Here is a 26,018-nt window from a genome sequence, read left to right as displayed (position 1 = left end):
TACAGTTGTAAGCGCCACACCTTAGGAATTATGCATTGACCTTGGAGAGAATACCGTGCAGGTTAACTGGAATTATACTTGGATTCCAAGGCTCTTGAAAGACAATGCACAAACAGGGATGTTTTCCTTAGGATTTAGAATACTAAAGCTCATTTGATTGAATATTTTATGATACTAAGCAACCAGTTAGGGTACATTAATAAAAAGGACTCCCATCGGATTGGGGAGTCCAAGACTATCGGCCTTGTCCTCATTTAATTACTTTAATGTAACTGAACATGATAAGGTGCTTCATGGAATCATATCACAGAATTGTTACAGCACAGGAGGAGTCTCGGCTTATCACGTTAGTATTACTCTCTGCACTGGGATCTTGCCTCATCCCAACTTGTTACTGTACTCCTCCAAATGTTATTCTCTTCAGATAATTCTTCAAATTCTATTTTGAAAGCCATGATTTAATTTGCATCCACCACACTTGCAGGTAATGTATTCAAGATCCTAACCGCTCACTTTATGAAACATCTTTTCCTCAGGTCTCTATTTTTTGTGTCACAGTTTGGACTCCTCATGATTTTGAGCATCTATCAGATCTCTTAACATTCTGATCTGGCCCAGATTGCTTTTGGTAGACCTTTTCTGCAGCTTTAGAAAATGTGAAGTTATTTCAAAAGTGAGGGATCTAAAACTGGGGACAATATTCCAGTTGAAGCCAAACCAATGCTTTATACAGGTTTATAGTACCTTACTTTCACTCGCACCCTTTCACTGGTTACACATCCAGGATCCCGAATGCCAACTAACTGCTTTCTCAATTGCTGTATCACTTTCAATAATTTGTGCAGAAATATCTCCTGAAGCTGAACCTCATTTAAAATTGAACATTTTATTTGTCTTTCCTCCTGTTGTTGTTCTGACCAAAATGAATTATTTCTTGCTTTTCTGTATTAAACCTAATCTCTTCTTCTTCCATGGGATATGGGTGCCTCTGGTAAGGGCAGCATTTGTTACTCATCCCTAACTGCCCTTGAACTGAGTAGCTTGCCAGGCCAATTCAGAGGCAAGTTGATTGAATTACATTGCTGTAGGTCTGGAATTACATGTAGGCCAAACCAGGTAAGGACATCAATTTCCTTCCCTGAAAGGTCATTTGAACTAGATAAGGTTTTATGACAATCAGTGATAATTTCACTACTAAAACTTTCTTTTGATTCCGCAATTATCAACTGAATTTAAAATGTTATCACTGTTGGGTGGGATTTGAACCCGTGTCCCCACAGCATTGTCCACTGTATCCAGATCCAAAGACATCATCCATCATCTGACACGCATCTATCCATTTTACTACCTTGTATTGGTCCTCAAGTTTAGCACTATCCTCTTTATAGTTCTCAATACATCCAAGTTTTCCATTAATAGCAATTTTTTAATGAGACCTGTACCTCTAAGTCAATGTCATTAACAAATAACAACAAAAGCAGGGCTCTTAATACTGACATCTACAGAATTCCACTGTAAGGATTCCTCCAGTCTTCAAAAAACTGTTCACTACTACCTTGGTTCCTGTCACTCCACCAATTTTGTATCCATGCTACTGGCCCCTTCACTCCATGAGCTCTAACTTTACTGATAAGCCTGTTATGTGGCATTTTATCAAATACCTTTTGGAAGTCCATGTACATCACTCCAAACATAGGTCTCTCTGCTACCTCAAAAAAAGTCAAGAAAATTAAGTCAATGCTGTGTCTAAGTAATAAATCTGAATTGGCTTTACTTAAATAATCTACATTTGTAATTGTTAATTTTATCCCAAATTATTTAAAGGTTTTTCCACCACCAGCGTTAAATTGACTGGCTCGTAGTTTTAGGCTTATCCTTCCATCACTTTTTGAATAAAGCCATAACATTTGCAATCATCCAGACCTCTGACACCACTCATACCTAAAGCAGATTGGAAAAATATGAAAAGTCCTCTGCAATATCTGTTTTTACTTCCAACTGTAACTTTTGATGCATTTTATCTGGTCTTGAGACTCAGCAACATTAGGAACAACCAGCCTGGTTTCTCCTTTTTATAATTTCTCCGTTTTATAATTTTTTATACCATCCTATGTCTCAGCTGCCCCCTCTTCCACAGTGAGTTTGACAGCATCATCTTCTTTGATAAAGGCAGATGCAAAGTACTCATTCAGTACCTCCCTAAGTGTAAACCCCCTAATTCCTTAATCAGTTCTATTTCTCCTTTTACTATTTATATGCCTATAAATAATTTTGACCCATTCTCGATCTTATTTGCCAGCTCTTCTCAAAGTCTCTATCATCTACCAGATGCACACTTTTTAATGCTTTATCTTACTCTCTCTTTTGTCATCCAAGAAGCTATGGATTTGTTTCCCTTGCCTTTCTCCTGTTTGGAAATGCACTTTGACTCAATCTAACTATCTACGTCTTCATTAGAGGTTAGCCATTGTTCCATTGGAATTTTACTAGCCAATCTTTGATTCCAATGTACTTGTGCCAGCTCCATTCTCAACCCATTGAAGTCGGTTCTCCCCAGTTAGCTACTTTTGTTGGACATATTTTTCTTTAGAAACTGGATTGCTTCTTGCTATTTTTCACAGCCAGCCTAAACCATAGGATACAATGATCACACGTCCCTAAATATTCCCCTACTGACACTTGACCTAGCTGATTCCCCAGAACTAGATCCAGGAATTCATCCCTACTGAGTAGCTTGGAAATATACTGATATGAAAAAAAACATCCTGAACAAACTATAGAAACTAACGCTCTCACCCCAACCCACTCTCTAAACGGTTACTATCTGGTCTCTGTTAGGTTAATCGAAGTCATTCTCATTGTAACCACTCTTTAATCTTTGCTCCTCTAATTTCTTTCCATATTTGCTCCTCTATATTGCCTGCTAATAGATAGCCTATAAAAATACACAGTAGTGTATTGGTACCACTGCTGTTTCTTAGCTGCAATTAAATAGATTCTTGGCCCTTCTTAGACAACATCAGTTTCCAATGCTGTAACGTCCTCTTTAATCAACACTACTACCCCTTCTCCTTTAGTTCCTTCCCTTGTATCCAGGTATATTCAGAATCCAGGGCCATCCTTCTGCGCTAGGTCTCCACTATCAGCACAAAATCTTTTCATGTATCTATCTGCACCAAAGCTTACCTGACTTATTTACCATGCTCCATGCATTCATCCATATAAACAATAAACTTAACTTACACCTTACTACATTTCCATTTACTTTGGCCTCACCTAATACCTTGCTACCTCCTACTCTAGTGCCATCTGTGTTGTAAGTTAGGCTTGTCCATTTTGGACAAATGACACAGAAGACAGCAGATGTGATGCAGTAATGTTAGGTAAAAGTATAGAAATAACCGGAAGTAGCTTAGTGTGGATGAAGAACGTATTTAACAAGAAAAATCACAGGAAGAAACTCAAGAAACTCAGCTCATGTTCTAGGGGCCTTGGTTGGAATCCTGCCATGGCAGATGGTGGAATTGAATTCAATTTTTAAAAACCTGGAACTAAGAATCTTGTGATGGCCATGGAACCATTATTGATTGTCAGAAAAAAAAAATCTGGCTCACTAATGTCCTTCAGGGAAGGAAATCTGCCATTCTCACCTTGGTCTGGCCTACATGTGACTCCATACCGACAGCATTGTTGCTGACTCACAACTGCCCTCTGAAATGGCCTTACAAGCCACTCAGTTGTATCAATCACTATGAAAACTCAACAAAGAAATGAATCTGTACCCACCACCTAGCAACAACCTAGGCACTGGAAAAGACAACATCAGAAAGAGCCCTGTCGACCCTGCAATGTCCTCTTTATTAACATCTGGAGACTAGTACAAAACTGGAAGAGCTGTCTCACAGACTATTCAAGCAATGGCCTGACACAGCCATACTCATGGAATCATATTGTACAGACAATATCCCAAATAACACCATTATCATCCCTGGATATGTCCTGTCCCACTAGCAGAACAGACCCAGCAGCAGTGGAAGCATTGTGGTATACAGTCAGGAGGCAGTTGCTCTGGCAGGCCTCAACACTGACTCCAGAGCCCATAAAGTCCCATGGCATCAGGTTAAATGTGAGCAAGGAAACCTCCTGCTGGTTACCATGTACTGTCTTCCCTCAGCTCATTAATCAGTACCCCTCCATATTGAGGAAGCATTGAGGGTGGCAAGGGTGCAAAGTGTACACTGGGTGGGAAAAACAAAATCAATGTCTATTACCAAGAGTGGCTTAGCAGCAGCACAACTGATCGAGCTGGCTGTGTCCTAAAGGGCACAGCTGCTAGACTGGGTCTGCGGCAGGTGGTGAGGGAACCAACAAGAGGGAAAAACATACTTGACCTCATCCTTACCAATCTGCCAGCTGCAGATGCATCCGTCCATGATGGTATCAGTAAGAGTGACCTGCGCATAGTCCTTGTTGTGGGGACTAAGTTATCCTCTTCACAAAGAGAATATCCACCATTGTTTTGTGTGGCACTATCCATGTGCTCAGTGGGTCAGACTTCAAACAGATCTAGCAACTCAAGACTGGGCATCCATGAGGCGCGGTGGGCCATCAACAGTAGAATTGTAGTACAGCACAATCTGTAACCTGGCATATTCCCCACTCAAATATTACCATCAAGCCAGGAGATCACCAGGAGTGCAGGAGGGTATGCCCGAAACAGCACCAGGAGTACCTCAAAATGAGGTGTCAACCTGGTGAAACTACCAAACAGGGCTCTTGCATGTCAAACAGCAAGTGACCAACAAAGCAAAGTAATCCCACAACCAACAGATCAGATCTAAGCTCTGCAGTCATAGAATCCCTACAGTGTGGAAACAGGCCATTCGGCCCAACAAGTCCACACCACCCCTCTGAAGAGCATCCCACCCAGACCCATTCCCCTACCCTTACATTTCCCTTGTCTAATCCACCTAACCTAAACATCCCTGGGCACTATGGGCAATTTAGCATAGCCAATCCACCTACCCGGCATATCTTTGGACTGCCACATCTAGTTGTGAATGGTGGCGGACAATTAAACAACTCACTGGAGGAGGAGGCTCCACAAATATCCCCATCCTCAATGATGGAAGAGCCCAGCACATCAGTGCAAAAGATAAGGCTGAAGCATTTGCAGCAATCTTCAGCCAGAAGTGCCGAGCGGATGATCCATTGCGGTCTCCTCCAGAGGCCCAGAATCATAGATACAAGTTTTCAGCCAATTCACGTGATATCAAAAAATGGTTGGAGGTACAGGATACTGCAAAGGCTATGGACCTAGATAACATTCCGGCAATGGTACTGAAACTTCTACTCCAGAACTTGCTGCTCCTCCAGCCAACTGTTCCAGTACCGTTACAACATTGTCGGGTGGATGCCAATGTAGAAAATCGTCCAGGTAAGTCCTGGACACAAAAAGCAGGAAAAATCCAAACCAGCCAACATCTAGATAACAAGGATACTTATGTCAGACTTCTACTTATTGACTACAGCTCCACCTTAAATCCCAACCAAACTAATCTCCAAACCGTGAGACCTAGGTCTATACTCTGCCCTCTGCAACGTGATCCTCAACTTCCTGACCCACAGACTGTGATCAGTAAAGATAGGCAACAGCAGCTCTTCCACAACAACCCTCACTACCGGCACCCTGCAAGGCTGCGTGCTCAGCCTCTTATAGTACTCCCTGTACACTCATACTGTGTGGCCAAATTTCGTCCAAACTCCATCTACAAGTTCACTGGCACCACCACCATTGTAGGCCGGATATCAAAAAATGAGGCAGCAGAATACCAGAAAGAGATAGTGTGCTTGGTGGCATGGTGCAGAGATATCAATCTCTCCCTCAAAGTCAGCAAAACTAAATAGCAGATCATTGACTTCAGGAAGCAAAGAAAGGGCACACCTATATCTACATAATGGAGCTGAGGTGGAGGGGTTCGAGAGCGTCAAGTTCCTAGGAGTGATGATCACCAATATTCTGTCCTGGGCCACCCATGTTGATGCAATGGTCAAGAAGGCACAACAACACCTCTTCTTCCTCAGGAGGCTAAGGAAATTTGGCATGTCCATAAGGACTCTCATCGACTTTTACAGATGCACCACAGAAAGCATTCGATTGGATGCATCGTGGCTTGGAATGGCAACTGCTCTGCCCAAGACCATAAAATACTTCAGAGAGTTGTGAAAATAGCCCAGTCCATCACACAAGCCAACCTTCCATCCATTTACTCCATCACTACTTCTCGCTGCATCAGAAAGGGAGCCAACATCAAAGACCAACCCTACCACCATGGTTATAATCTCTTCCAACCTCTTCCATCAGGCAGAAGATACAAAAGCTTGAATCTATTGGTACATGTATTTAAGAACAGGTCCTTCCTGCTGTTATTAGACTTCTGAATGGACCTCTCAAATTCAAATCTAATGCTGATCTTGCTTTTTGTGCACCTTCTTTATAGCCATAACTTTGTATCTCTCGCTCTGTTCAATCACCCTATGATCTTTGTACATTGTGATCTGCCTGTACTGCACACGAAACAAAACTTTTCACTTTTCTGGTACATGTGACAATAATAAATCAGATCAATTACTGCCCCACCAGTCAACCCTTAATTGTCACTTAAAAGATGGAAGGTGTCATCAACAGTGCTATCAATTAGCACATTCTTAGCAATAATCTTCACACTAATGCTCAGTTGGGTTCCACCAGGTTCACTCAGCTCCTGACCTCATTACAGCCTTGGCTCAAACATGGACAAAAGAGCTGAATTCCAGAGGTGAGGCAGGAGTAATAGCCCTTGACATCAAGGCTGCCTTCAACCGAGTGTGGCATCAAGGGAAAACACCTTTTGGAGTCATATATGGCACACGGGAGCATGGTTGTTGTTGTTGGAGGTCAGTCAACTTAGCTGTAGGACATCTCTGCAAGAATTCCTCAGGGCAATGTCTAGGCCCAACCAACCATCTTCAGCTGCTTCAATGACCTTCCCTCTAATTTAAGGTCAGAAGTGGGATGTGTGTTGATGATTGCAAAGTTCAGCACCAGTCGGGACACCTCAATAATGTTCAAAAGCAACAAGATTTACCATCACTGAATCCCCCACTATCAACATCCTGGATGTTACTACTGACTAGAAACTCAACTGGACTAACCACATCAACACAGTGGCTACAAGTGCATGTCAGAGGCTAAGAATACACAGCGAATGATTCATCTCCTGACTTCATGACGCCTGTCCACCATCTACAAGGCACAAGTCAGGAATATCATGGAATATTCCCCACTTGCCTGGATGACTGCAGCCCCAACAACACCCAAGAGGCTTGACACCATCCAGGACAAAGCAGCTTGATTGGCACCACATCCACTCTCGCGACTACCAATGTTCAGTACCAACTGTTTGTACTATCGACAAGGTGCACTGCAGAAATTCACTAAAGATCCTTCGACAGCACCTTCCAAACCCATAATCACTTCCATCTAGAAAGACATGAGCAGCAGATACATGGGACCACTATGACTTGCAAGTTCCCCTCCAGACCACTCACCATCCTTATTGTAAAGATGTCGCTGGGTCAAAATACTGGAATTCCCTCCTTAAGGGCACTGTGGCTCAACTTGGAGCATGTGGACTGCACCAGTTTAAGAAGGCAGTTCACTGCCACCTTCAAGGGCAACTAGGGACAGGCAAAAAAAATTGCTGGCCAGCCAGCGATACCCATATCCCACAAGTGAATAAAAAAAGACTCCAAGTGCTGTTCTATACACTTTACTGTACACTTCAGAAATTTGAACAATAAGCAAAGATCTATGCTTAGAAACAGAGGCCTTTGAAATGTACATGTCATGGTTTATGCTAAAAATTTCACACACGGACCACAAGATAAGTGCAAAGGTGCTTGAAGTTGCAAGAGCATACTGAAATTGCAAAAGTGACACCCAGAAAAACAAATGTCAGTATTTTAGCCATTTGATCAGAGCTGAAAAGCTACAGAGATCTCTCCTAGACAGCAAAGGGAGGCAGAAAGAAGGGTCAAGTTAGCTAATAATTGGATGATGGATATCACAGAGCATTTGCAGGCAAGTGACAATGAACATGACAGCATGATGCAAGACAGACCAGAGTGGAATACCATGACAGCAGAAAATCTCTGGGCAGGGGAAGTCACAAACAGCCTAACCCTCACCCTATGAAAGTGTCATCATCCCATCCCAGTTCTCTATTCACATTGATTTTTCTCCCTACTATTCCATCCCAGTTCCCATACCCCCACCAGGTTACTTTAAACCCTCCTCGTTAGCATACTGCTTTGCAAGGATTGTGGCTCTGTTCAGGTGCAACCCATCCACTGTCCTACCTTCCCTAGAACCTGTCCCAGTGCATCATAAGTATAAAGCCCTCCTTTATTCATCATCTCTCCAGGTCTGGTATTTGAGATAGTAAGAACTGCAGATGCTGGAGAATCCGAGACAACAAGGTGCAGAGCCAGATGAACACAGCAGGCCAAGCAGCATCACAGGAGCAGAAAGGCCGATGCCTCGGGCCTAGACCCTTCATCAGAAATGCTTTGTCCTAAAAGGATATATTACTGGCAGTAATCAGGACAGAATTTGTGTGTTCCGGCTTTACCACTCACCCTATTGGAACCAGCACCCTCAGCTGTATTCAGAATGGAATAGTGCTTGGAGAGTGCGGTATTCTCACGGCATTCCTGCACTTCCTGCCTGATCTTTTTTGACTGCTTATTGGTCACAGATTCAGTCTCTGGCTGCATACTCTCGAGGTGCGGGGTGACCACAACTATAATTATGCTGTCCATTAAACTCTTAATCTTGTGTATGGACTGCAGTGATAGCAGCTGTAGTTCAAACACAAAATCTTGGAGCTGGATAACCTACAACTGATGACATTTACAGGTTGTTGTCGAGGACACAAAACACGTCCCACAGGGAACAGGGTGTATACTCCATGGTCTGAATTGCCCTGCTTGGACTCCCATTTTTAGGCTATTAAACTTATTATGTATTCTGGAGCTTGCGGTCTTTGAAGCATGAAACATGGCTACAAATAGTGGTTAAAGTAACATTGAAATTGCTCACGAGATCAGAATTAGATGATGTTGGGGCTGGATGAAATTACAGAGATTTGGGAGGTAGGGAGAAGTGGGAGACACAGGGGAATTTACAACGAGGATAAGACTTTCAAAAACAATGTGCTGCTTAACCAGGAGGCGTTGTAGGTCAGACAGCACAACTGATAAGGATGGTGCGAATAGGAACACAGCAGCAGAGCATCAAGAGTTTGCAATGTGGGAGGAGTAGCAATGAATGTGTTGGAATAGTCAAGTCCTGAAGTGTTAAAGGCACAGATGAAGATTTTGGTCACAGATGAGCTGAGGCAGATGTAGAGTTGGACAATGTGTCAACGTGGAAATAGGCAGTTTCAGTGATAACATGGATGAGTGGTTGGTAGCTCTTCTCCGGGATCAATGACATCATGGTTGCAAAGGCTGGTCCAGCCTCAGATGGTTTCCGGATTGGACAACAGTGATGGTAACTACGTGGGGGAACTGAAGACAATGGCTCTGTCCTCCCAACACATAGCTGAAGAGAATATCTGTTCATCCGGTGCTAATGTTGGACAAGCAGTTTTGACAATTTAGAGACAGCAGAGGGAATCGAAGGAGGTGAAGCTGGTCATCTTCAGCATACATGTTAAAATTAAGACCAAATGGCAGCACAAAGCTAAATAAAAGGAGCAAATCAAGGCTACAGTCTTGCAGGTTACCAAAGGTAATGTTGGGAAAGCTGGTAGAGATGCTATTGCAAATGATACTTTTACTAAGATTAGATAGACAAGAATAGACCAGGTGACAGCAGTCCAAAGTGAATGGTAGCAAAGAGGTGTTGGAGCAGGAGGAGGAGGAGGATATGGTCAACTATACTAAGGACTGCAGAGAGGTTGAGAAGGATGAAAGGTGTAATTTACCTTCTGCGCAGTCCCATAAGATGTTATATGTGACTTGAATAAGAGCTATTTCAATATTGTGGCTGGGGAGAAACCTAATTGAAAATTTCAAATACAGAGTTCCAGGAGTGTTGACTACAGAATTGGAAGGTCACAACACGCTCAAGGACTTTGGAGATGACCAGTAGATTGCAAAGAATGTGGAGTTAAGGGATTTTTTTGAGGAGGGGTGATAGTGGCAGATTTAAAAGCAAGTGGGAGAAAACAGTGAACACTATAATTAGAGATGGTAAGAACTGCAGATGCTGGAGTCAGAGATAACACACAGTGTGGAGCTGGAGGAACACAGCAGGCCAGGCAGCATCAGAGGAGCAGGAAAGTTGATGTTTTGGGACGGGATCCTTCTTCTGAAGACTGTGTGAATACTGCAATTAACTTGGGGATCAGGAAGAGAATAGTATTAAAATAGGCATACAATAGGAATAGAATAACGATTTATTGTCACGTATATTGTCACAAAAATAAAAGACAATTTTCATAAGTCACCATACCATGGAGCCTGTATTAATGACACAAGTCATAGAAAAGAAAAACAGTAAAAATTAGGGAAAGTTCATCTCAGATCAATTTCAGACCAAACCTGGAGACTGCCAGGCCAAGCCAAGACTGCCCCTCCATAACAAGGCTGCCAGGCTGGGTCGTCGCTGGGCTGGGAGCATCCTCATTGCTGGACCCAGGCCAGGAGAAAATGCCTTCTGCCGAAGCCGTTGAATGAAGTAAGGTGATAAATGGAAACATTTTAAAAAAGACAGAAAAGAAGAAAAAAAACCAAAATGGACTGAGTAGACGACCTCCGGGCTCCTGGGCTGAGGAGCCTGTACACTGCACTGATAACTCCGCCATCTTGGGATCGGGAGAGAGAGAGACAGAGAGAGAGAGAGAGAGAAGTTGGTAGTTGACAGGTCAGTGGAAATAAAGTCAAGGAAGCAGGAGTTAGGATAGTTGGACATAATGTTCTTAGGCCACGAAGAGAGATTCAAGAGAAAATGGAGAAAGTGTTTAGATATAGGCAGGGACAGCTTTAGACGATGTTTGGCCCAGCAAACTATTGGAAGAAAGGAAAATGGAGGAAGCTGCTGGTTGGACAATTTAGTCTTCCTGGTAAAAATGTATTTCAGGAGTGAAAGTTAAAGGGAAAACACCTTTATATGGAAAGAGTGTTAGAAGTTGTAAACTTTCTTCTAGAAAAGGCAGTTGATTCTAGATCATTGTTGATTTGTAATTAGAAATTAATATTGAAGAAAAATGACAAGAGGCGAGAGGCATAGTGCATTGAATTCAATTGCATATTAGCAGGGTGTCATTGCATGATGGAACAGATTGGAGGGGCTGATGTACCTAATATTGGGTGGCATGGTGGTTAGCACTACTGCCTCACAGTGCCAGGAATTGGAGTTCAATTCCAGCCTCAGGTAACTGTTTGTGTTGAATTTGCACATTCTCCCCCAGTCTGCATGGCTTTCCTCTGGCTTCCTCAGTTTCCTTCCAAGGTCCAAAAACGTGCAGATTAGGTGGGTTGGCCATGCTAAAATTTCTGTAGTGTCTAGGGATGGGTAAGCTAGGTGGATTAGCCATGGAAAATGCGGGGTTATGGGGATAATGTAATGGTCTGGGTGGGATGCTGTTCAGAAGGTCGGCGTAGGCTTGATGGGCTGAATGGCCTCTTTCTGTAATGTAGGGATTCTATGATTCCAGAGGAAACCAGCCCTTTTGTCTTCTGTGAGCCCAGTCTTGGCCCCATTCAGTTATACTGTTGGAGGTATAAACAAAAATGGTGCTTCACAGTACAGGGTATATACAGTAATAAATGTAAAATGTGCAAGCACTGGATGTTGTGCATACACTGTAGCCATCAAAATCTGAAAATTTAACACATATTAACAACAAACTTGGAGATTCACATGCCCACCTATTCACTGCCCTAGTCAGTTAAATCAGCTCAAAAACTCTTAGATTTGTTAGATTGAATTTTTCTTGAAGATTCCCCTTTAAATGTTGATGAATATTACTGGCAGGTCTATGTTGCTTCTGGTGAGAAAGTGATGCACATTTTTCTGAATCAATAATATGCTATCAATACATGGCAGGGGAATATCATGGGAAAGAAGTAAACTGTACTACATTCAAGAAATCTGCAAAACTTAACATACACTTGCATTCATGTTGTGTTGAGACATCCGGTGGTCGTGAACAAAGTGCTTTACAATCATGGAAGCACGTTTTGAAGTGTAGTCTCTATTGTAGTGTAGAAAACATGGCAGTCAATCCGCACTCAGCAAACTTACACAAACAGCAATGCGATAAATGACTCAAATGATGTTTTTTGAGATGCTGACTGAGGAAAAAATATTGGCCAGGGCACAAGGGATAACTCATCTGCTTTTCTTCAACATGGGAACCTTAACATCAACCTGAGATGGCTCTTATGGTGCAGTGGTAGTAACTCTACCTCTGAATCAGGAGGCCCAGGTTCAAGTCCCACCTGAGGTGGGGGACAAAATCTCAACAGGTTGATTAGGAAATTAACTAATATTAACTTGAGCAGGTAGATAGGGGGTTGATTCAACATCTCATCTGAAAAATGACACCTCCAAACAATGAAATGCTCCCTCAGTACACACTGAGTGTCAGCCTCCACTTTTGTGCTCAAGACCTGAAGTAGGACTTGAACCTAGATCCTTGCAGTTCAGAGGCGAGTGTGCTGTCTACTAAGCCACAGCTGATACATATTGGAGACAGATATGAAATATACATGATATATTTACATCCTGAAATTTTAGCACTGATTAATTTTTCTGCAAGCACTAGTTTGAAGCTGGTAACTTTCCATAATGCAAATCAACAGCACCAAGTTAAACTGGCACTCTCCATTGATGCCTGCTCAGTTGGACTGTTTATATATATCCTCAAACATGCAACATTGCCCTCACCTTTATGAATGTTTGAACGGCAGCAAATGAACCAGTGGGACTTTGATCCACATTTTTCTTCTTGAAAGAAAGAGTGCACAACCAAAAATAGAAAGCTGAATTAGGCCAAATGGGATTGGATGTTTATGGGCTAAAGCAGTTTGACTCAACAAATGGCACAGAGGAATGACTAAAACGGACTAGATCTTTCATGCAGTATAATTGCAGTGTTAATATAGTCCCATTTAATTTGACATGTTAGCTGTGATGTTAAATTTATTCCCAACAGGTAACGGGGGCACACTAATCAGTCCAGAGCACATCTGTCTCAGGAGCTAAAGAGCGGTCAGGCATCTGTCTGACAGTCAAGGCAACAGGATCATCTTCAAACAGCAGGACAGACAGATACCATCTAAGTGGATGAGATGCTGATTGCCTGGCTCAGGAAGAAGTGTCTCAAATCAATAGAAGTATCACTTCAGAATAGGGTGACCTCAGGAACTGTGGCTGAGGTGAGAGTAGGGGGATGGTGAATTCTGAAAGAGTGACTCCTGGAAGAGAGAGAAACCTCGGGTACTGATTTTGCATTGAGCGCCTGCAAATCAACCCAGGGGTCCAGTGTCACCATGTATGTAACTGTGAGACATCAGCACAGATCAAAAAAGGTACGACTAAGAAGGCATGGAAACATTCAGTGGATCAACTACTGGATTCTTTTGTTAATCTTTGTACCATTTCACTGTTACATTGAATGTTATGATTGGAAATGAATCATTGCAAAAGCATAGACATTTTTTTCATCAGCTCACAGGAATATCGAAGGAATGGCACCCCGATTGCAATACATTATAATCGAGATCAATAATGGATTATTAAACCAAATAGGACAGAGGTGAGCACAATGCTGGTTCTGGGAGTTGGACCCAATCGCGGGCATTCTTTTCTGAATCAGGGCCTAACAGCAATTAAATATTACTGAATTTTCTTCGGATCCGGTTCCCGTACCCCACAATTATAGTCATGTGCAAGTTGCTGACCGTGCAGTTTTGTTTTGTAAAAGATGAGCCAGGCAGAGAAGCACTGCAAGGCAACTAACCCCTCTTCAATTTACTCAGGCAGCCCGAGTGGCAGAACGTGCGTGCGGATCCCGTCTCCCAGCAGCTTCTGCCCTTCATTCCCTTCGGCTGGGTGTCCCGGGGAAGCGGAGCCGAGCTCGGTTCTCGATCAGTCACCGCTGCCACTCCTCACCGTCCATCCCGCTCAGCGGGGAATCTCTCTCTCACTTGCTTTTACATGCTGCTCTTCCTCCCCCCCCGTCAATGCAGCACTCCGGGCTTTCATACCACAATGCACTGCTGCTTACTCTACAACACGGGCCAGTTTAACTCCTCACCTCCCGACATCAACACCGCTTTCACTGCAATCAGCATTCCGTCACTGGATAACACTTCCCAACGTACTCTGAAACAGCTCCGCACGTTTAGGTACAAGAGAGTGAGTGACACCGAGGGATCTAATCCAGGGATTCAATACTATTAAATTAGGAGCCTACCTGAAAGATTTGGATGGTGTATACCGAATAATGAATACCCAGGAATGTTATAGACAGGAGTGTAACCACCTGAAGAATTCAGATTGTTGATTTATAGGAATAATGGACAGCCGGGAGTGACACACTCGCAGGAATGAGTTCTCAGTAATTGGCATGTGGAACTATAAGTGAAAAAGCAAAGATAAAATTTGCAACCTGTAGAAAAATTATTGATTGGGCCCCATGTGTAGAGTCATACAGTGATAGAGATCTATAGCTCGGAAAAAGGTCCTTCGGTCCACTGCGTCCTCCCCGGTCAAAAACAACCATCTAACTATTCCGAGATAACAAGGTGTAGAGCTGGATAAACACAGCAGGCCAAGCAGCATCAGAGGAGCAGGAAGGCTGACGTTTCGGGCCTAGACCCTTCTTCAGAAATTCCAATCCCTTTTCCAGCATTTGGCCTTTAGTCTTGTATGCCTTGGTCTCGCAATTGCGTATCATTAAATCCTTACAGTGTGGAAGGAGGCCATTCGACCCATCGAATCCACACCGGTCCTCCAAACAGTATCCCAGCCAAACCTATTCCCCTACCCTTGACCTGTAACCCTGCATTTCCCATGGCTAACCCATACATCGCTGGACTGTGGGAGGAAACCCACGCTGATACAGGGACAAGTGCAAACTCTAGAAAGACAGTCGCCCGGGGGTGGAATCGAATCCAGGTACTAGCGCTGTGATGCAGCAATGCTAATTACTGAGCCACCTGAAATACTTCTTCATTGTTTGAGGGATTCTGCTTCTACCAGCCTTACAAACGGTGAGTTCCAGATGAAAATGGTTTTCCTCACATCTCCTCGAAACCTCCTGCCCCTTATCTTAAATCTATGATCCCAGTCGTAGAGCCCTCCATCAAGGTGAAATGTTTCTTCCTATCTATCCTATCTATGCACCTCAATTTAATACCTCTCAATCATGCCCCCCAAAATCTCCTCTGCTCCAAGGAAAGCAATCCCAGTCTGTCCGGACGTCAGCCTTTCTGCTCCTAGGATGCTGCTTGGCCTGCTGTGTTCATCCAGCCCTGCACCTTGTTGTCCCAGTCTGTCCAACCTTTCTTCATAACTAAAGCAGGCATTACCCTGGCAAATCTCCCATTCACCCTCTCTACTGCTATCATATCCCTCCTACAATGTGAATTTCTAAACTGCACACAATACTCGACCTTTGACATAACCAACATCTTAAACATTCCAGCATAATCTCCCTGTTCTTCAATCTTAGGGGACAGGTGTACATATACACCAAGGTCCCTCTGATCCTCAGTGATTCCCAGGGTCCTACTTTTCATCAATGTATTCCCTCGCCTTATTTAACCCAAGTGTATCACCTCACACTTATCCGGATTGAATTCCATTTGCCACAGATCAGCCCACCTGACCAGCCTGCTATACCCTCTTGTGGTCTAAGGCTGTCCTCCTCACTATTTAACACTGCACCAATTTTTGCATCATCTGTATATTTACTGATCAACCCCCTTACATTCAAGTCTAAATCATTTATATAAACCACAAAAACAGTAAGGGCCCTAACACTGCAACAAACATAGTGGAGAAGGTCTGGCAGCATCCGTGCAGAGGAAGCAAAATTAACGTTTCGGGTCCAGTGATCTTTCTTCAGAAATCCAACACTGACTCCTGTAGGACCCTACTGGACACAGATTTCCAGTCTGACAAACACTCCTCAATCATCACCCTCTGCTTCCTGCTGCTCAGCCACTTGTGGATCCACTTTGCCATATTTCCTTGGATCCCATGGGCTCTGACCTTTGCTGTCAGTCTCCCTTATCATTAGCCCTGCCCAAGTCCAAGGAGACTACATCAAAAGATTAGCAACTGCGGATAACTAAATTGAGGAAGACTGTCAAGGCCGCAAGGAGAATTCACCAGACGACACCAGGGGTTTGATAATGAGAATAAATTAGTGAAGAAGTGTAACTGGACTGGAAACGCTAATTGTTTCTTTCCACAGATGCTGCCAGACCTGCCAAGTTTCTCCAGTTCTACTTTTAATTCAGAAATTTAGTTTGGAGCTTTGTTATCACAGTATGGCCAAAACAAAAGGGTCGCTAAGGGTTCAACAAAAGGATTTTGATAAAGTAAATTGCAACTGATAAGTCAATGAGTAGTGGAAAGCATTAAAGATTATTAGAAGGGAGAGATTAAGCAATTATTATTTATATAAAGGGTCATTGGGCAGAAAATGGTGGAACAAAGGGCCTTTAGAAAGAAAAGGGAAGACTTTTTAGTAAAAAAAGGTAATCTGGAGAGTAGGCAGGAGAATGAGACTAGATAAAAACTATTTTTTTTAATGAGGAATGGCTTGTCACATGTAGATACACAAGGACACATGGCTATCCAAAAAATGCAAACCAACTGTTATGTCCTACATTACAATGAGATGAGATGTTGAAGAACTAACTCTACAAGCATTATACCATGAGGGGAAAATATAAATCTGGTTGCAGTTCTTCCTCAAATGTCAAAGGCTGAACTATAACTTGTCAAAATAAGTAATGCAGTGAGCAGATAGACTCACAATTAGTGCTGCAGGACAGAAAAACTGACCTCCTTAGTTTGATCAGCTCACTTTTCAGGCTATTAACACCAGTCATAGTCAACCTCAGGCAACACTAAACAAAACTGGCACTGATGCATTCAAGGGCAAAACGAGAGAAGCAGCAGAAATACAACAGAAAATGTTAAAAAGAAAGCAATAAAGATTGCATTCTTTCATGATGAAAGACCCAGGTTCAAATCCCGCCATGGCAGACGGTGGAATTTGAATTCAATAAATATCTGGACGTAAGAGTCTAATGCTAACCATGAATCCATTGTCGATTGTTGGAAAAACCCATCTGGTTCACTAATGTCCTTTATAGAAGGAAATCTGCCATCCTTACTGGGTTTGGCCTACATGTGACTCCAGACCCACAGCAATGTGGTTGACTCTTAATTGCTCTCTGGACAATTAGGGATGGGCATTAAATGCTGCCTGGCCAGCGATACTCTCATCCTGTGAATGAATAAAGAGAAAGAACATCTCAAAGCACTTTACAATCAATAAAATGTTACTGAAGTGTACTCACTGTTGTAAATTGGGAAACTCAACAAACATTTTCACACAGCAAGCTCCCAAAAACAGCAATGAAATATCAGAGATAGTAGAAAATTTTCTGATGAAGGGTCTAGGCCCGAAACGTCAGCCTTCCTGCTCCTCTGACGCTGCTTGGCCTGCTGTGTTCATCCAGCTCTACACCTTGTTATCTCAATGAAATATCACTTGGTTTCTATATTCTGCAACTCATTAAGACCAAGAATTCTAGTCACACACAATGTGACAGGCTACTTTCAGAATCTGCTGATAAATTAGGGACTGTTCCTCCTTTGACGCTCTGTAAAGTTAAAGAAATGTTCTGACAAACCACTAATGAAACTGAATGCTTTACTCATTGGATTGCTAGGAGAACACTAGTTGTGGTGCACAGGGACAGGCATTCAGTCTGGCTGGTCCTCTTTGACTATGGAACCAGTGACCAATCTACTCAATGGCTGCAAAATCAATGTCAAGCTCAACCATTGTGAGAACCACAGTTTTTTTTTAAACCTACCGGTCTGACATCATTACTATAGATTAATATGTCATTTTTGCCTTTCACAGATGGGGTTGCCAAACCTCTAGAATTGGCCTGAAGTCTTCAAAAATTGGAAACCAATCTCCAGGACACTACTGCGTGCAAGCTTAGAGAAAGATCATGAAGGTCATTAGAAAACAACCTGTCATTTTCTTTGAACATTTCTTTTTAGCAGATGTAAAATATATTGAAAATGGGAAAGAAAGGCTACTGCCTATCAGTCAACTGCTTAATGAGTCATTTTGCTTTCCAATAGGTGTAGGAGTGCAGTGAGTCCCAAGAGTGTTGATCTGGAGCATGGACTAAGTCATGTGATGAAACCTCGAGGAATCCATTTAACCATAGTTCATAGCTGCCAACAAAAGTCACCAGAAGTTCCAAGCTGAACTCAATCTAAGCAGTCGGTGAATTTATTTTGCTGCATTCCAATGTAATGCAAGTATACTTTCAGTGATTTGTAAAAGTTACATCATAAGTCATATGTAAGCTGGAGAACTGTGTCCAATTTTAGCTATTCATAGGATGTGGGCATCGCTGGCTAGGCCAGCATTTATCGTTCATCAATAAGAGGACAGTTAAGAATTGTTGCTGTGGGTCTGGAGTCACATGTAGGCCAGCCCAGTTAAGATGTGCCAGTGTTGGACTGGGGTGGACAAGGTCAGAAATCACATGACACCAGGTTATAGTCCAACAGGTTTATTTGAAAACACAAGCTTTCACAGCCTCACTCTCTGAAAGCTTGTGTTTACAAATAAACCTGTTGGACTATAACCTTGTGTCATGTGATTTCTGACCTGGCCCAGTTAACGACAGTATATTCTTCCCTGACAAATCAACAATGATTTCTTCATTAGACTTTTAATTCCAAATTTGTTATGGGGCCATGGCAAGATTTGAACCCAGGTCCCCAGATTAATAGTCTAGCAATAAAACCACTAGGCCAAGATTATTTAGGAAGGATGCAAAGGCCTTTGAGTTGAAACCAAAAGAGACTTACCAGAACACTACAAGGGATGAGGAGCTTTACTTATATGGAAGACTAGAGAAGTTCAAAATTATAAGGCAGATAGGGAGAAACCATTTCCATTTTTAGGAGAATCTGTAATCAGAGGTAAGAGATTCAAGATCATTGGCAAAAGAACAAGTAGGAAAAGGAGGAGTTTTTTTAGAAAAAATGTGTTGGAACATGTTAATTAGCAGAGCAGACTCAATTCCAAGTGTGAATTTTACAAACACTTGAAAAGGGAAATATTGCAGGGTGAAAGGGAATGAGCAAGACAGTGGCACTAAAGCTTTCTTCAAAAGTTGGCACTCACATGATGGGCCAAATCACCACATTCTATGCTACACTGTTCTATTAAATCCATTCTTCTTAGTCAATATTGAAGCCATAATGAAGGACCTCATCTTACATTAAAGTGAACTCTTGGGTCCGTTATGAATTGGTGTCAAGCACATCAGGAGCACTCAGCCAACTGAGGTTTATTCAATCCTAATAAAAAGAAATTGTGTAAGCAAATGGTTTTTGATGAGAAACTGGTAAGATTATAGTAAAATGCTAACAATGGAAGGGAATGGGTGTAATAAAAGTTGAAGTGTTTACATTTGTCAGCAATGGACATTAATACAATTGTTGTTGCACCACAACCTTATGGAGGTGAAAGGTTAAACATGTGCATACCGAGATATTTCTAGTCAATCTGTTGAGAGATTATATCATGCATATCTACAGCAGATGTGACTTGAAACCAGACCTCCTGGCTTGGAGGTAGTGACATTACCACTACACCACAAAGAACTCCGACATGCGTGTATCTATATATTTTCCTCATCAACTTGCTCACAGATGTTATAACACAACTCTGGAGGAGGTGGGATTTGAACCCAGGCCTCTTGGCCCAGAGAAAAGGACACAACACTGCACCTCCAAAGAGCCCCGACGTGTGCATATCTAATAAAATCCTTTGATGGGTTTCACGTGTTTTTGGATGTGTAAACTAGAGGCCCGTAAGTCTGAACTGGTTTCTTGGTAATAAATTCAGGTGTACCTCATCTAGTATTCCAGATAATATCCTCTAAAAGGCTGGGCTCATGACACAATGATAGTGCATCTGACTCCAGACCTGATGGCCCCGTGTTCAAATCAAGGCAGGCTCAGGAAGTTTTACCTCACCTCAATTTCCAAAGACTCTTGTGGTGCAGTAGTAGTGTCCCTACTCCTAGACCAAGCGACACAGGTTCAAGTCCTATCTGTTCCAGAGGTGTGTAATAGCATCTCCGAACAGGCTGATTAGAAAAATATGTTGAGTTTAAAAAAAATCTTGTAAGATGATTTTGGAAATAATGAAGTCAACACGACTTTTATATAGAACCTTTCATTGCCTCCAGAACATTTCAAAGTGCTTTACAGCCAATGAGGTAATTTTTTCTTTGAAGTTTAGTCACTGATATAGAAAACAGGGCAGTCAATCTGCACACTGTAAGATCCTTAAATGGCAATGAAATAATGACCACTTAAAAATTTTACTGATCATTTTTGAGATATAATATTTGCCAGAATGCAGACAGAACCCTGCTCTTCTTCAAAGTAGTTTCTGGGATCTTTTACATCTATCTAGCAGAATAGAGGGTGATTTAGTTTATCTTTTGAATGGGACATTAAACCAAGAAAACTGAACACACCCGATGACACTGCAGCCTGGGACAAGAATAGGTACAGTTGGAAAAAATTCATTACAGGAGATTCCTCAATCCACAGGGAACGGGGATAGCGCCAGAAAATCCAGGGATAGCACATTGACTAGGGGAAAAGAAAAACAGGTATTGTGCATTCCCCTGGAAACTTTTAATATCCCTTATCTTTAATATACCACTAGAGGTGTGTCAGTAGTGCTGAGGTTACCGGAAACCACTTGTGATGGACTAACACACTCTTTTGGGCATTCTGCTCTCTGGATCATTAAATTTAATAGGTGAGCCACACAGCAACAAAATTCACAGTGGAAGCTATGAACCCAGGATGAGTCAAACGAACACAACTAAGTGGCAGCGGGCATATGCATTGCATTATATCATGAATGCCACTTAATACAGTGACATCATAGACGAGTGTTTCCATGTATTATCTAAACATAGGTAGAATGTGTTGACAGGGTAGACGTCAAGATGATGTTTCCACTAGTGGAAAAATCTCGAATCAGAGGTCATAGTTACAGAATAAGGGGACACTCATTTAAAACTAAAATGTGAAGGAATTTATTCTCTCATACAGTAGTGAGTGTGTGAAATTTTATGCCCCAGAGCATTGTGGCAGCTAGATCACTAAAAGTGTTAAGGGAGGAGGTAGATTTTTGAAACAGTGGGGAGTTGAAGGCAATGATGAACTGGCACGAAAGAGCTGAGGCCTAGGGCAGATCAGCCATGTTGTTTTAGAATGGTGAGACAGGCTTGAAGGGCTGAATAGCTGACTCCTGCTCCTATTTCTTATGTTTTTATCATAGGTTGATGCAACAACATTGCATTAGAAAGTTAGAATGTCTTTTAGTACTTATCTCATGGATACCGCACATGGATGTATTAATATTTGTTTATTCAATTGATAATCAGGCATTTCAGCAGCTCCTGGTCCTTAAGTTCATTTTAGGATGTGGATAATTTACTATCCTTTTAAAAAAAATCCAGCTTTATTGTAACAGTATGGGTCATTATGAAATAAAAACCGAAAGAACTGCAGATGCTGTTCTGAGGAAGGGTCACCAGACCCGAAACATTAACTCTGATCTCTCTCCAAAGATGCTGCCAGACCTCCTGAGCTTTTCCAGCAATTTCTGTTTTTGGATCAATATGACCTGTAATCTGCTTTCCCCTCCTTCCAGGTAAATGTAATCGATCCATGGAGATGATGTCCTAGAGTGGTGAACAACACACTCCTCATAACTATTTAGTACCATTTCCACCTTAGCCAAACTGCAGGTGAGCCGCTGCTCTACTCCATCATTTTATTACAGACTCCATGTGATGCCTCACTTTGTGTTTCTTTTCTCTTTGTTTCTATCAATTTATTTACCTTCTAGTTTAGGAAAATCTGAAAGATTATTTCAGCCTTAAAACTAAGTGCCCATTCCTCTGCTTTAAACTGAATGCAGATGCATGAAAATTGTAATTCATATCAAATTTAACCCCACGTGCTTGAAACTAAATCGAGAGTATCAAATTATACTGATGAGCTTGCCAAGGGAAAGTTATAACTCTACATATTTATCTAGACTTACGTTAGTTCATAATTCAATTAACACACAAGCATCATCCCAATCACATCATTCTTGAAATATCTACACGTAATTCAACACCAATCTGAAATTTCACTCAAAATATATTAATTTCATTCAAAATTAACAGGCACAGAAATCTTCATTATACAAACTGTAGAACCACTGTACAGTGGGAAAGAAGGACTATGTTAGCCTATTACTCCTGAGGACACTGTACCCAAGTCTAATTCCTATTAATAATAGCCTCTTATATAACAGGAAGACTCATGCCAGAAGAACTCTCAGATAGAGAAAAATAGGCGGTTTTGGTCTCTTGGTGTGGAAGGGTCACCGGACCCGAAACGTTAACTCTGATTTTTTTCTTCACAGACACTGCCAGAGCTGCTGAGCTTTTCCAGCAACTTCTGTCTCTGTTCCTGATTTACAGCATCTGCAGTTCTTTCGGTTTTTATTTAAGCTGAATAACCTGTTGCTACGGAAGTTTAATGAAGAAAGCAGACATTTAGTTTTACCTAATAGATAAAATTCATTATACAAGATGGTATGAGTGAAGATTTAGAAAGTCTAATGAGAGACTGTGGCACAGACAGACTGTATTTGACAAGTTTACAGAATTGTTTTTGATAGAATCACTGAACAACAAGGGAGTGCAATGTTTGATGCATATGTGTACATTCAGAGTTAAGGTTTTAACTTATAACCCTTGTTATAAAAACTGAAATTTCCAGGGACTTGGGTGCAATTCATTTTAAAAGGAACTCGAAACAGACATTAACACATTGGCAGCTGAATTTACACTCTGTTGATTCTCTTCACTCTGAACCACAAGAATTTTGAAGCTTCTCCATTTAATTGAAGTTAACCTCCACATATTATAAATGTAGTTATGCTCTGCTGAGTGCCATGAATCTTTTATAACAAGATTCTGGATTAAATTGTTTTGCTTATTAACTCACTGCTGAGAGGAACTAACCTGATAACTTCAAGCACTCTGGCAACATGAAGAAAATGAGTTTGTCGTCAAGGCACTTTGGAGTGAATTGCATACACTAAAAGGCATCGTGTCACTGGTATCATAAACTAAACTCCTGCAGCTGTACAGTGGTGGGCGTGGTTATGTATCCAGTTTGTTTATTTTCTTGTCAGTTTCCAAATGATCCTTCCCATTACAATCTCAGATAATTGATGTATTTTGCATTGATAATTTAATACACCCATAATCATAACTTTCACTGCCAACCTACAATGTGTGGCATTCACCCTCACTTTGGCAACAGATATAATGATAAATCTGAATTTGTATTAACCTCTAGATTTTATAAGGGATGCCTTCGGGCCCCTCATGAATCAGTGGTAGAGTTTCTACCTCTGAACCAGAAGACTGTCAAATCCCCTACCTGCTCCAGAAGAAGTTCAAACAGATCTCTACAGGTTGATTTATAGGGACGCCTGTGTCTCTGTAAGGAGTTCATAAGCAAGTTCAGAGTTAGATTTTCTTAACCCACCTTCTGCTGAGATTTTGGTCAATCTGGAGAAGGTTAGGAATAATAGTTAAGGAGGGGGTAGTGTTACACAACATTCCCAAATTCCCTCATTTCCTATAATCTATAACCATAACATAGGCACATTATCTTTTGAAAGAGAACAATGTTTTTCACCCTTCATTACTGCCCCAGCTCGGCTGGGGGTATGGCCACAGGGTTCCAAAATGGGCTGAGTGGGGCAATGAAAGTACCTTGGAAGTGACGATGCAAACCTTTTTAAGAGTTGTCATGCACAGACCACATCAGCAACAAAAGCAGTTCATTAGAAAGAAATGTGTCATCATCAAGCAGCATACCAGCCACTTTTTGCCAACACTGCAATAGATTCCACCCCCTGCCTTTTCTCTTCTTTCATTCTTCAGCCACATGCCTTGCCCCTCATCCCCAGTCTGGTGAAAACCTTCATCCCAGGACTGGTAAGTCACTGTGGCATGAGCTTAGATGCCTCCTTCATAAATGTAGAGGACCCTGAGACCAGAGATACTGCTGGAACCAGAGGCAAATCTAGAGCAGGCTAATTTTCAAGACATACACTACCAGAAAATCAAGCCTCCACCTGTGCTGATTTTCATCTGACTGGCAATTATTAACCACAAATGTCCCGCACGTAGATATGCATAAGTAGGGGGCTCCTCTGGTGCAGTGGTTGTGTCCCTATGTCTGTCCCAGGAGGATCTAGCTTCAAGTTACACTTACTCCAGAGTCATATCTTAAGATCTCTGAAGAGGGTGATAATAAATATCTATAAATACATAAGTGTTACAGCACAGAGCCCAATTAATTTGACCCAATTAGGCAATTTGGAACTTAACCTCCTCATGAGTAAATAATCAACATTAACTTGACTTAATCTCACAGCCCTTCAACCGTTAAGCCTGGAAGAGAATTTCACAATCATACAAACAGTTTTATCTTGCTCTCTTTTTGAAGTCTCTTACCTTTAATCTCGTATGTACGTAGCTAAACTTAAAACTCCGCCACTAGCACAAATACCAAAAAGGAAAGCCAGTAAAACTGGTGAATGAGACATATAGGCCAACTCATTGTGTTAAATTCAAAATGGAGGTCCATTACAACCAGTGGATTAATTTCCAAACATTCATGCTTTTTCCCTTTGGGTTGTTGGTTTCTGTTAACAATGTCCCACACTGTCCCATAATATACATTGTTCTGATTTTCAAAAAGAATTTCAAGTATATCTTGGCATTTTAGTATCAGAGGATCATTGTAGAATCATACCTGTATAAGTCAGCATCCTATCGAATCTGTAATGTAGCCTGTCTTAAGGCTTGATAATTGTTCCTACACTGTGAAGCCCAATACCCATCTCATTTCTCTACCTGAAGCTTAAAGATTTTCTGTAAGTACTTCTTAGTTTTATATTCTATGCTTCATAATAAAACCTAGAAATATGACTTCTGGCATTTTACTGCCTCCAAAACCCAATTTGCTCTCTTCAATATCCTGTGAAAATGTAACCCTAAATCCCACTGCTCTTCCATAGCACTAAGCCTACTTTCATTTAGAATAATTGCTTCTGCTGGGTTTCTTTTTACTCTTGTCACATCATACTAACATTGAATTTCCTCTGTGGCTTTTTTGCTTTTTGCCGATATTATTAACATTCCTTTCAGCTTGCTTCAGTCTTTGGAATGATAAACTATTCGTCCCATTTTGGTGTGATCTGCAAGTTTGGATACTTCTTGTAGGCTATAAAGCTGAATTATTAATGACCCGAACAAAAACTGTACCATATCACACCGTCTTGTGAAAATAATACCCTCAATTCCTATCTTCAGTTTCCTCCTTCCTAACTGATGTTATGGACCAGACCAAAGCCCCTGAAAACATGTCAAAGAGATAGCCTAGACCTTAAATTTTTCTTATTTTAAAGGCAAGTACCAGGCATTGTGTTCCAAATGCAATTCAATTAGTCAAACTGCCAGGCTTGAAGCACAACACACTTTATTCTTACATTATAGTTAAAATACAACAAAAGAAA

The 26,018-nt window shown here is 41.6% G+C and overlaps 1 protein-coding gene and 1 long non-coding RNA gene across 3 annotated transcripts in view; one reads left to right on the top strand and one right to left on the bottom strand.

Annotated features, from left to right (window-relative positions):
- LOC109912215 (oxysterol-binding protein 2-like) overlaps window positions 1-26,018 on the bottom strand; it is a 318,882-nt gene that overhangs the window by 173,292 nt on the left and 119,572 nt on the right. The window lies entirely within an intron of this gene.
- LOC125485935 lies at window positions 14,380-18,603 on the top strand. The gene is made up of 3 exons (XR_007264640.1): window positions 14,380-14,473; window positions 18,228-18,327; window positions 18,458-18,603. It is a non-coding gene; the product is annotated as an uncharacterized LOC125485935 (long non-coding RNA).

Source organism: Rhincodon typus, chromosome 24 (genome assembly GCF_021869965.1).
Source record: "Rhincodon typus isolate 14 chromosome 24, sRhiTyp1.1, whole genome shotgun sequence".
In the NCBI taxonomy this organism is placed as follows: Eukaryota; Metazoa; Chordata; class Chondrichthyes; order Orectolobiformes; family Rhincodontidae; genus Rhincodon; species Rhincodon typus.
Note: the sequence above shows the minus strand (reverse complement) of the source record. Positions and strands in the feature narration are given on the sequence as shown.